The sequence below is a fragment of the Rattus norvegicus genome, chromosome 6 (genome assembly GCF_036323735.1).
Source record: "Rattus norvegicus strain BN/NHsdMcwi chromosome 6, GRCr8, whole genome shotgun sequence".
NCBI classification, from domain to species: domain Eukaryota; kingdom Metazoa; phylum Chordata; class Mammalia; order Rodentia; family Muridae; genus Rattus; species Rattus norvegicus.
This window is the reverse complement of record NC_086024.1, coordinates 2,354,736-2,369,049: the sequence shown is the minus strand read 5'-3', so window position 1 is coordinate 2,369,049 and position 14,314 is coordinate 2,354,736.

Below are 14,314 nucleotides of genomic sequence, written 5' to 3'. Positions count from 1 at the left end.
GAATTCACCATTATACTTAGATTCCGTTCCTTAAAATGTTGCTATATATTGAAAAGCACACTCATACATGCATCTCCAATTGGGAACTTACTGAATTCGTCTAGAAATTTTGATTCCATCGTGATAATTTTTCTATATCCCGAACAGTCCACTTATTACTACTGCGGCCTATTGGGAACTAACTGAATTCACCAATTTACTTAGATTCGGCTCACCAAATTTTGATAAATCTTTAAAAGTACACATATTACAAGAGCCTGCTACTGGGAACTAACTGAATTCACAAAGATACAGTGGTTCAGTTCGTTAAAACGTTGCTGTCTCTTGAATAACAAGCTTATTACATGTGAATCCTATTGGGAACCTACTGAATTCACCATGATACTTAGATTCCGTTCCTTAAAAGTTGGTATATATTGAAAAGCACACTCATACCTCATGTACCATTGGGAACTCACTGAATTCGCCTAGAAATTTTGATTCCATTCGTGAAAATTATTCTATATCCCGAACAGTCCACTTATTACTACTGCGGCCTATTGGGAACTAAGTGAATTCACATAGTTACTGAGATTCATCTCACCAAATTTTGATAAATCTTTAAAGGTACACATATTACAAGAGCCTGCTACTGGGAACTAACTGAATACACAAAGAAACAGTGTTTCAGTTCGTTAAAACGTTGGTCTATCTTGAATAACAATTTTACAACGTGCGAATCCTATTGGGAACGTATTGAATTCGCCATGATACTTAGATTCCGTTACTTAAAATATTGCTATATATTGAAAAGCAGACTCATACAAGCAGGTCCCATTGGGAACTCACTGAATTCGCCTAGAAATTTTGATTCCATTCGTGAAAATTTTTCTATATCCCGAACAGTCCACTTATTACTACTGCGGCCTATTGGGAACTAAGTGAATTCACATAGTTACTGAGATTCATCTCACCAAATTTTGATAAATCTTTAAAGGTACACATATTACAAGAGCCTGCTACTGGGAACTAACTGAATTCACAAAGAAACAGTGTTTCAGTTCGTTAAACGTTCCTGTATCTTGAAAAACAAGCTTATTACATGCGAATCCTATTGGGAACTAACTGAATTCACCATTATACTTAGATTCCGTTCCTTAAAATGTTGCTATATATTGAAAACCACACTCATACAAGCATGTCCCATTGGGAACTCACTGAATTCGCCTAGAAATTTTGATTCCAGTCGTGAAAATTTTTCTATATCCCGAACAGTCCACTTATTACTACTGCGGCCTATTGGGAACTAACCGAATTCACCAAGTTACTGAGATTCGGCTCACCAAATTTTGATAAATCTTTAAAAGAACACAATTACAAGAGCCTGCTACTGGGAACTAACTGAATTCACAAAGAAGCAGTGTTTCAGTTCTTTCAAACTTTGCTCTATCTTGAATAAATAGCTGATTCCCTGCGAATCCTATTGGGAACCTACTGAATTCACCATGATACTTAGATTCCGTTCCTTAAAATGTTGCTATATATTGAAAACCACACTCATACAAGCATGTCCCATTGGGAACTCACTGAATTTGCCTAGAAATTTTGATTCCATTCGTGAAAATTTTTCTATATCCCGAACAGTCCACTTATTACTACTGAGCCCTATTGGGAAGAAACTGAATTCACGAAGTATGTGAGATTCGGCTCAAAAAATATTGATAAATCTTTAAAAGTATACATATTACAAGAGCCTGCTACTGGGAACAAACTGAATTCACAAAGAAACAGTGTTTCAGTTCGTTAAAACGTTGCTCTATCTTGAATAACATGCTTATTACTTGCGAATCCTATTGGGAACCTACTGAAATAAACATGATACTTAGATTCCGTTCCTTAAACTCTTGCTATATATTGTTAACACACTAATACAAGCATGTCTCATTGGGAACTTACTGAATTCGCCTAGAAATTTTGATTTATTCGTGAAAAATTTTCTATATCGCGAACAGTCCACTTATTACTACTGCGGCCTATTGGGTCTAAACGAATTCACCAATTTACAGAGATTCGACTCACCAAATTTTGATAAATCTTTAAAAGTACACATATTACAAGAGCCTTCTACTGGGACCTAACTGAATGAACAAAGAAACAGTGTTTCAGTTCGTTAAAACTTTGCTCTACCATGAATAACAAGCTTATTACATGCGAATCCTATTGGGAACCTACTGAATTCACCATGATACTTAGATTCCTCTCCGTAAAATGTTGCTAGATATTGAAAAGCACAATCATACAAGCATGTCCCAATGGGAACTGATTGACTTCGCCTAGAAATTTTGATTCCATTCGTGAAAAGTTTCCTATATCCCGACCAGTCCACTAAATATTATTGCGGCCTATTGGAAACTAACCGATTTCACCAAGTTACTGAGATTCCGCTCACCAAATTTTGATAAATCTTTAAAAGTACACATATTAAAAGAGCCTGCTACTGGGAACTAACAGAATTCACATAGAAACAGTGTTTCAGTTCATTAAAACGTTGCTCTATCTTGAATAACAAGCTTATTACATGGGAATCCTATTGGGAACCTACTGAATTCACCATTATACTTAGATTCCGTTCTTTAAAATATTGCTATATACTGAAAAGCACACACATACACGCATGTCCCATTGGGAACTCACTGAATTTGCCCAGAAATTTTGATTCCATTCGTGAAAATTTTTCTATATCCCGACCAGTCCACTTAATATTATTGCGGCCTATTGGAAACTAACCGATTTCACCAAGTTACTGAGATTCCGCTCAACCTTTTGATAAATCTTTAAAAGTATACATATTACAAGAGCCTGGTACTGGAACTAACTGAATTCACAAAGAAACAGTATTTCAGTTCGTTAAAACGTTGCTGTATCTTGAATAACAAGCTTATTACATGCGAATCCTATTGGGAACAAAGTGAATTCACCATTATACTTAGATTCCGTTCCATAAAAGTTGCTATATATTGAAAAGCACACTGATACAAGCATGTCCCTTTGGGAACTCACTGAATTCGCCTAGAAATTTTGATTCCATTCGTGAAATTTTTCTTATCCCAAACAGTCCACTTATTACTACTGCGGCCTATTGGGAACTAATCGAATTCACCAAGTTACTGAGATTCGGCTATCCATATGTTGATAAATCTTTAAAAGCACACAATTAGAAGAGCCTGCTACTGGGAACTAACTGAATTCACAAAGAAACAGTGTTTCAGTTCATTAAAACGTTGCTCTATCTTGAATAACAAGCTTATTACATGGGAATCCTATTGGGAACCTACTGAATTCACCATTATACTTAGATTCCGTTCTTTAAAATATTGCTATATACTGAAAAGCACACACATACACGCATGTCCCATTGGGAACTCACTGAATTTGCCCAGAAATTTTGATTCTTTCGTGAAAATTTTTCTATATCCTGACCAGTCCACTTAATATTATTGCGGCCTATTGGAAACTAACAGATTTCACCAAGTTACTGAGATTCCGCTCACCAAATTTTGATAAATCTTTAAAAGTACACATATTACAAGAGCCTTCTACTGGGACCTAACTGAATGAACAAAGAAACAGTGTTTCAGTTCGTTAAAACTTTGCTCTACCATGAATAACAAGCTTATTACATGCGAATCCTATTGGGAACCTACTGAATTCACCAAGATACTTAGATTCCTCTCCGTAAAATGTTGCTAGATATTGAAAAGCACAATCATACAAGCATGTCCCATTGGTAACTGATTGACTTCGCGTAGAAATTTTGATTCCATTCGTGAAAATTTTTCTATATCCCGAACAGTCCACTTAATATTATTGCGGCCTACTGGAAACAAACCAATTTCACCAAGTTACTGAGATTCCGCTCACCAAATTTTGATAAATCTTTAAAGGAACACATATTACAAGAGCCTGCTACTGGGAACTAACTGAATTCACAAAGAAAATGTGTTTCAGTTCGTTAAAACGTTGGTCTATCTTGAATAACAATTTTACAACGTGCGAATCCTATTGGGAACGTATTGAATTCGCCATGATACTTAGATTCCGTTACTTAAAATATTGCTATATATTGAAAAGCAGACTCATACAAGCAGGTCCCATTGGGAACTCACTGAATTCGCCTAGAAATTTTGATTCCATTCGTGAAAATTTTTCTATATCCCGAACAGTCCACTTATTACTACTGCGGCCTATTGGGAACTAAGTGAATTCACATAGTTACTGAGATTCATCTCACCAAATTTTGATAAATCTTTAAAGGTACACATATTACAAGAGCCTGCTACTGGGAACTAACTGAATTCACAAAGAAACAGTGTTTCAGTTCGTTAAACGTTCCTGTATCTTGAATAACAAGCTTATTACATGCGAATCCTATTGGGAACTAACTGAATTCACCATTATACTTAGATTCCGTTCCTTAAAATGTTGCTATATATTGAAAACCACACTCATACAAGCATGTCCCATTGGGAACTCACTGAATTCGCCTAGAAATTTTGATTCCAGTCGTGAAAATTTTTCTATATCCCGAACAGTCCACTTATTACTACTGCGGCCTATTGGGAACTAACCGAATTCACCAAGTTACTGAGATTCGGCTCACCAAATTTTGATAAATCTTTAAAAGAACACAATTACAAGAGCCTGCTACTGGGAACTAACTGAATTCACAAAGAAGCAGTGTTTCAGTTCTTTCAAACTTTGCTCTATCTTGAATAAATAGCTGATTCCCTGCGAATCCTATTGGGAACCTACTGAATTCACCATGATACTTAGATTCCGTTCCTTAAAATGTTGCTATATATTGAAAACCACACTCATACAAGCATGTCCCATTGGGAACTCACTGAATTTGCCTAGAAATTTTGATTCCATTCGTGAAAATTTTTCTATATCCCGAACAGTCCACTTATTACTACTGAGCCCTATTGGGAAGAAACTGAATTCACGAAGTATGTGAGATTCGGCTCAAAAAATATTGATAAATCTTTAAAAGTATACATATTACAAGAGCCTGCTACTGGGAACAAACTGAATTCACAAAGAAACAGTGTTTCAGTTCGTTAAAACGTTGCTCTATCTTGAATAACATGCTTATTACTTGCGAATCCTATTGGGAACCTACTGAAATAAACATGATACTTAGATTCCGTTCCTTAAACTCTTGCTATATATTGTTAACACACTAATACAAGCATGTCTCATTGGGAACTTACTGAATTCGCCTAGAAATTTTGATTTATTCGTGAAAAATTTTCTATATCGCGAACAGTCCACTTATTACTACTGCGGCCTATTGGGTCTAAACGAATTCACCAATTTACAGAGATTCGACTCACCAAATTTTGATAAATCTTTAAAAGTACACATATTACAAGAGCCTTCTACTGGGACCTAACTGAATGAACAAAGAAACAGTGTTTCAGTTCGTTAAAACTTTGCTCTACCATGAATAACAAGCTTATTACATGCGAATCCTATTGGGAACCTACTGAATTCACCATGATACTTAGATTCCTCTCCGTAAAATGTTGCTAGATATTGAAAAGCACAATCATACAAGCATGTCCCAATGGGAACTGATTGACTTCGCCTAGAAATTTTGATTCCATTCGTGAAAAGTTTCCTATATCCCGACCAGTCCACTAAATATTATTGCGGCCTATTGGAAACTAACCGATTTCACCAAGTTACTGAGATTCCGCTCACCAAATTTTGATAAATCTTTAAAAGTACACATATTAAAAGAGCCTGCTACTGGGAACTAACAGAATTCACATAGAAACAGTGTTTCAGTTCATTAAAACGTTGCTCTATCTTGAATAACAAGCTTATTACATGGGAATCCTATTGGGAACCTACTGAATTCACCATTATACTTAGATTCCGTTCTTTAAAATATTGCTATATACTGAAAAGCACACACATACACGCATGTCCCATTGGGAACTCACTGAATTTGCCCAGAAATTTTGATTCCATTCGTGAAAATTTTTCTATATCCCGACCAGTCCACTTAATATTATTGCGGCCTATTGGAAACTAACCGATTTCACCAAGTTACTGAGATTCCGCTCAACCTTTTGATAAATCTTTAAAAGTATACATATTACAAGAGCCTGGTACTGGAACTAACTGAATTCACAAAGAAACAGTATTTCAGTTCGTTAAAACGTTGCTGTATCTTGAATAACAAGCTTATTACATGCGAATCCTATTGGGAACAAAGTGAATTCACCATTATACTTAGATTCCGTTCCATAAAAGTTGCTATATATTGAAAAGCACACTGATACAAGCATGTCCCTTTGGGAACTCACTGAATTCGCCTAGAAATTTTGATTCCATTCGTGAAATTTTTCTTATCCCAAACAGTCCACTTATTACTACTGCGGCCTATTGGGAACTAATCGAATTCACCAAGTTACTGAGATTCGGCTATCCATATGTTGATAAATCTTTAAAAGCACACAATTAGAAGAGCCTGCTACTGGGAACTAACTGAATTCACAAAGAAACAGTGTTTCAGTTCATTAAAACGTTGCTCTATCTTGAATAACAAGCTTATTACATGGGAATCCTATTGGGAACCTACTGAATTCACCATTATACTTAGATTCCGTTCTTTAAAATATTGCTATATACTGAAAAGCACACACATACACGCATGTCCCATTGGGAACTCACTGAATTTGCCCAGAAATTTTGATTCTTTCGTGAAAATTTTTCTATATCCTGACCAGTCCACTTAATATTATTGCGGCCTATTGGAAACTAACAGATTTCACCAAGTTACTGAGATTCCGCTCACCAAATTTTGATAAATCTTTAAAAGTACACATATTACAAGAGCCTTCTACTGGGACCTAACTGAATGAACAAAGAAACAGTGTTTCAGTTCGTTAAAACTTTGCTCTACCATGAATAACAAGCTTATTACATGCGAATCCTATTGGGAACCTACTGAATTCACCAAGATACTTAGATTCCTCTCCGTAAAATGTTGCTAGATATTGAAAAGCACAATCATACAAGCATGTCCCATTGGTAACTGATTGACTTCGCGTAGAAATTTTGATTCCATTCGTGAAAATTTTTCTATATCCCGAACAGTCCACTTAATATTATTGCGGCCTACTGGAAACAAACCAATTTCACCAAGTTACTGAGATTCCGCTCACCAAATTTTGATAAATCTTTAAAGGAACACATATTACAAGAGCCTGCTACTGGGAACTAACTGAATTCACAAAGAAAATGTGTTTCAGTTCGTTAAAACGTTGGTCTATCTTGAATAACAATTTTACAACGTGCGAATCCTATTGGGAACGTATTGAATTCGCCATGATACTTAGATTCCGTTACTTAAAATATTGCTATATATTGAAAAGCAGACTCATACAAGCAGGTCCCATTGGGAACTCACTGAATTCGCCTAGAAATTTTGATTCCATTCGTGAAAATTTTTCTATATCCCGAACAGTCCACTTATTACTACTGCGGCCTATTGGGAACTAAGTGAATTCACATAGTTACTGAGATTCATCTCACCAAATTTTGATAAATCTTTAAAGGTACACATATTACAAGAGCCTGCTACTGGGAACTAACTGAATTCACAAAGAAACAGTGTTTCAGTTCGTTAAACGTTCCTGTATCTTGAATAACAAGCTTATTACATGCGAATCCTATTGGGAACTAACTGAATTCACCATTATACTTAGATTCCGTTCCTTAAAATGTTGCTATATATTGAAAACCACACTCATACAAGCATGTCCCATTGGGAACTCACTGAATTCGCCTAGAAATTTTGATTCCAGTCGTGAAAATTTTTCTATATCCCGAAAAGTCCACTTATTACTACTGCGGCCTATTGGGAACTAACCGAATTCACCAAGTTACTGAGATTCGGCTCACCAAATTTTGATAAATCTTTAAAAGAACACAATTACAAGAGCCTGCTACTGGGAACTAACTGAATTCACAAAGAAGCAGTGTTTCAGTTCTTTCAAACTTTGCTCTATCTTGAATAAATAGCTGATTCCCTGCGAATCCTATTGGGAACCTACTGAATTCACCATGATACTTAGATTCCGTTCCTTAAAATGTTGCTATATATTGAAAACCACACTCATACAAGCATGTCCCATTGGGAACTCACTGAATTTGCCTAGAAATTTTGATTCCATTCGTGAAAATTTTTCTATATCCCGAACAGTCCACTTATTACTACTGAGCCCTATTGGGAAGAAACTGAATTCACGAAGTATGTGAGATTCGGCTCAAAAAATATTGATAAATCTTTAAAAGTATACATATTACAAGAGCCTGCTACTGGGAACAAACTGAATTCACAAAGAAACAGTGTTTCAGTTCGTTAAAACGTTGCTCTATCTTGAATAACATGCTTATTACTTGCGAATCCTATTGGGAACCTACTGAAATAAACATGATACTTAGATTCCGTTCCTTAAACTCTTGCTATATATTGTTAACACACTAATACAAGCATGTCTCATTGGGAACTTACTGAATTCGCCTAGAAATTTTGATTTATTCGTGAAAAATTTTCTATATCGCGAACAGTCCACTTATTACTACTGCGGCCTATTGGGTCTAAACGAATTCACCAATTTACAGAGATTCGACTCACCAAATTTTGATAAATCTTTAAAAGTACACATATTACAAGAGCCTTCTACTGGGACCTAACTGAATGAACAAAGAAACAGTGTTTCAGTTCGTTAAAACTTTGCTCTACCATGAATAACAAGCTTATTACATGCGAATCCTATTGGGAACCTACTGAATTCACCATGATACTTAGATTCCTCTCCGTAAAATGTTGCTAGATATTGAAAAGCACAATCATACAAGCATGTCCCAATGGGAACTGATTGACTTCGCCTAGAAATTTTGATTCCATTCGTGAAAAGTTTCCTATATCCCGACCAGTCCACTAAATATTATTGCGGCCTATTGGAAACTAACCGATTTCACCAAGTTACTGAGATTCCGCTCACCAAATTTTGATAAATCTTTAAAAGTACACATATTAAAAGAGCCTGCTACTGGGAACTAACAGAATTCACATAGAAACAGTGTTTCAGTTCATTAAAACGTTGCTCTATCTTGAATAACAAGCTTATTACATGGGAATCCTATTGGGAACCTACTGAATTCACCATTATACTTAGATTCCGTTCTTTAAAATATTGCTATATACTGAAAAGCACACACATACACGCATGTCCCATTGGGAACTCACTGAATTTGCCCAGAAATTTTGATTCCATTCGTGAAAATTTTTCTATATCCCGACCAGTCCACTTAATATTATTGCGGCCTATTGGAAACTAACCGATTTCACCAAGTTACTGAGATTCCGCTCAACCTTTTGATAAATCTTTAAAAGTATACATATTACAAGAGCCTGGTACTGGAACTAACTGAATTCACAAAGAAACAGTATTTCAGTTCGTTAAAACGTTGCTGTATCTTGAATAACAAGCTTATTACATGCGAATCCTATTGGGAACAAAGTGAATTCACCATTATACTTAGATTCCGTTCCATAAAAGTTGCTATATATTGAAAAGCACACTGATACAAGCATGTCCCTTTGGGAACTCACTGAATTCGCCTAGAAATTTTGATTCCATTCGTGAAATTTTTCTTATCCCAAACAGTCCACTTATTACTACTGCGGCCTATTGGGAACTAATCGAATTCACCAAGTTACTGAGATTCGGCTATCCATATGTTGATAAATCTTTAAAAGCACACAATTAGAAGAGCCTGCTACTGGGAACTAACTGAATTCACAAAGAAACAGTGTTTCAGTTCATTAAAACGTTGCTCTATCTTGAATAACAAGCTTATTACATGGGAATCCTATTGGGAACCTACTGAATTCACCATTATACTTAGATTCCGTTCTTTAAAATATTGCTATATACTGAAAAGCACACACATACACGCATGTCCCATTGGGAACTCACTGAATTTGCCCAGAAATTTTGATTCTTTCGTGAAAATTTTTCTATATCCTGACCAGTCCACTTAATATTATTGCGGCCTATTGGAAACTAACAGATTTCACCAAGTTACTGAGATTCCGCTCACCAAATTTTGATAAATCTTTAAAAGTACACATATTAAAAGAGCCTGCTACTGGGAACTAACAGAATTCACATAGAAACAGTGTTTCAGTTCATTAAAACGTTGCTCTATCTTGAATAACAAGCTTATTACATGGGAATCCTATTGGGAACCTACTGAATTCACCATTATACTTAGATTCCGTTCTTTAAAATATTGCTATATACTGAAAAGCACACACATACACGCATGTCCCATTGGGAACTCACTGAATTTGCCCAGAAATTTTGATTCCATTCGTGAAAATTTTTCTATATCCCGACCAGTCCACTTAATATTATTGCGGCCTATTGGAAACTAACCGATTTCACCAAGTTACTGAGATTCCGCTCAACCTTTTGATAAATCTTTAAAAGTATACATATTACAAGAGCCTGGTACTGGAACTAACTGAATTCACAAAGAAACAGTATTTCAGTTCGTTAAAACGTTGCTGTATCTTGAATAACAAGCTTATTACATGCGAATCCTATTGGGAACAAAGTGAATTCACCATGATACTTAGATTCCGTTCCATAAAAGTTGCTATATATTGAAAAGCACACTGATACAAGCATGTCCCTTTGGGAACTCACTGAATTCGCCTAGAAATTTTGATTCCATTCGTGAAATTTTTCTTATCCCAAACAGTCCACTTATTACTACTGCGGCCTATTGGGAACTAATCGAATTCACCAAGTTACTGAGATTCGGCTATCCATATGTTGATAAATCTTTAAAAGCACACAATTAGAAGAGCCTGCTACTGGGAACTAACTGAATTCACAAAGAAACAGTGTTTCAGTTCATTAAAACGTTGCTCTATCTTGAATAACAAGCTTATTACATGGGAATCCTATTGGGAACCTACTGAATTCACCATTATACTTAGATTCCGTTCTTTAAAATATTGCTATATACTGAAAAGCACACACATACACGCATGTCCCATTGGGAACTCACTGAATTTGCCCAGAAATTTTGATTCTTTCGTGAAAATTTTTCTATATCCTGACCAGTCCACTTAATATTATTGCGGCCTATTGGAAACTAACAGATTTCACCAAGTTACTGAGATTCCGCTCACCAAATTTTGATAAATCTTTAAAAGTACACATATTACAAGAGCCTTCTACTGGGACCTAACTGAATGAACAAAGAAACAGTGTTTCAGTTCGTTAAAACTTTGCTCTACCATGAATAACAAGCTTATTACATGCGAATCCTATTGGGAACCTACTGAATTCACCAAGATACTTAGATTCCTCTCCGTAAAATGTTGCTAGATATTGAAAAGCACAATCATACAAGCATGTCCCATTGGTAACTGATTGACTTCGCGTAGAAATTTTGATTCCATTCGTGAAAATTTTTCTATATCCCGAACAGTCCACTTAATATTATTGCGGCCTACTGGAAACAAACCAATTTCACCAAGTTACTGAGATTCCGCTCACCAAATTTTGATAAATCTTTAAAGGAACACATATTACAAGAGCCTGCTACTGGGAACTAACTGAATTCACAAAGAAAATGTGTTTCAGTTCGTTAAAACGTTGGTCTATCTTGAATAACAATTTTACAACGTGCGAATCCTATTGGGAACGTATTGAATTCGCCATGATACTTAGATTCCGTTACTTAAAATATTGCTATATATTGAAAAGCAGACTCATACAAGTAGGTCCCATTGGGAACTCACTGAATTCGCCTAGAAATTTTGATTCCATTCGTGAAAATTTTTCTATATCCCGAACAGTCCACTTATTACTACTGCGGCCTATTGGGAACTAAGTGAATTCACATAGTTACTGAGATTCATCTCACCAAATTTTGATAAATCTTTAAAGGTACACATATTACAAGAGCCTGCTACTGGGAACTAACTGAATTCACAAAGAAACAGTGTTTCAGTTCGTTAAACGTTCCTGTATCTTGAATAACAAGCTTATTACATGCGAATCCTATTGGGAACTAACTGAATTCACCATTATACTTAGATTCCGTTCCTTAAAATGTTGCTATATATTGAAAACCACACTCATACAAGCATGTCCCATTGGGAACTCACTGAATTCGCCTAGAAATTTTGATTCCAGTCGTGAAAATTTTTCTATATCCCGAACAGTCCACTTATTACTACTGCGGCCTATTGGGAACTAACCGAATTCACCAAGTTACTGAGATTCGGCTCACCAAATTTTGATAAATCTTTAAAAGAACACAATTACAAGAGCCTGCTACTGGGAACTAACTGAATTCACAAAGAAGCAGTGTTTCAGTTCTTTCAAACTTTGCTCTATCTTGAATAAATAGCTGATTCCCTGCGAATCCTATTGGGAACCTACTGAATTCACCATGATACTTAGATTCCGTTCCTTAAAATGTTGCTATATATTGAAAACCACACTCATACAAGCATGTCCCATTGGGAACTCACTGAATTTGCCTAGAAATTTTGATTCCATTCGTGAAAATTTTTCTATATCCCGAACAGTCCACTTATTACTACTGAGCCCTATTGGGAAGAAACTGAATTCACGAAGTATGTGAGATTCGGCTCAAAAAATATTGATAAATCTTTAAAAGTATACATATTACAAGAGCCTGCTACTGGGAACAAACTGAATTCACAAAGAAACAGTGTTTCAGTTCGTTAAAACGTTGCTCTATCTTGAATAACATGCTTATTACTTGCGAATCCTATTGGGAACCTACTGAAATAAACATGATACTTAGATTCCGTTCCTTAAACTCTTGCTATATATTGTTAACACACTAATACAAGCATGTCTCATTGGGAACTTACTGAATTCGCCTAGAAATTTTGATTTATTCGTGAAAAATTTTCTATATCGCGAACAGTCCACTTATTACTACTGCGGCCTATTGGGTCTAAACGAATTCACCAATTTACAGAGATTCGACTCACCAAATTTTGATAAATCTTTAAAAGTACACATATTACAAGAGCCTTCTACTGGGACCTAACTGAATGAACAAAGAAACAGTGTTTCAGTTCGTTAAAACTTTGCTCTACCATGAATAACAAGCTTATTACATGCGAATCCTATTGGGAACCTACTGAATTCACCATGATACTTAGATTCCTCTCCGTAAAATGTTGCTAGATATTGAAAAGCACAATCATACAAGCATGTCCCAATGGGAACTGATTGACTTCGCCTAGAAATTTTGATTCCATTCGTGAAAAGTTTCCTATATCCCGACCAGTCCACTAAATATTATTGCGGCCTATTGGAAACTAACCGATTTCACCAAGTTACTGAGATTCCGCTCACCAAATTTTGATAAATCTTTAAAAGTACACATATTAAAAGAGCCTGCTACTGGGAACTAACAGAATTCACATAGAAACAGTGTTTCAGTTCATTAAAACGTTGCTCTATCTTGAATAACAAGCTTATTACATGGGAATCCTATTGGGAACCTACTGAATTCACCATTATACTTAGATTCCGTTCTTTAAAATATTGCTATATACTGAAAAGCACACACATACACGCATGTCCCATTGGGAACTCACTGAATTTGCCCAGAAATTTTGATTCCATTCGTGAAAATTTTTCTATATCCCGACCAGTCCACTTAATATTATTGCGGCCTATTGGAAACTAACCGATTTCACCAAGTTACTGAGATTCCGCTCAACCTTTTGATAAATCTTTAAAAGTATACATATTACAAGAGCCTGGTACTGGAACTAACTGAATTCACAAAGAAACAGTATTTCAGTTCGTTAAAACGTTGCTGTATCTTGAATAACAAGCTTATTACATGCGAATCCTATTGGGAACAAAGTGAATTCACCATTATACTTAGATTCCGTTCCATAAAAGTTGCTATATATTGAAAAGCACACTGATACAAGCATGTCCCTTTGGGAACTCACTGAATTCGCCTAGAAATTTTGATTCCATTCGTGAAATTTTTCTTATCCCAAACAGTCCACTTATTACTACTGCGGCCTATTGGGAACTAATCGAATTCACCAAGTTACTGAGATTCGGCTATCCATATGTTGATAAATCTTTAAAAGCACACAATTAGAAGAGCCTGCTACTGGGAACTAACTGAATTCACAAAGAAACAGTGTTTCAGTTCATTAAAACGT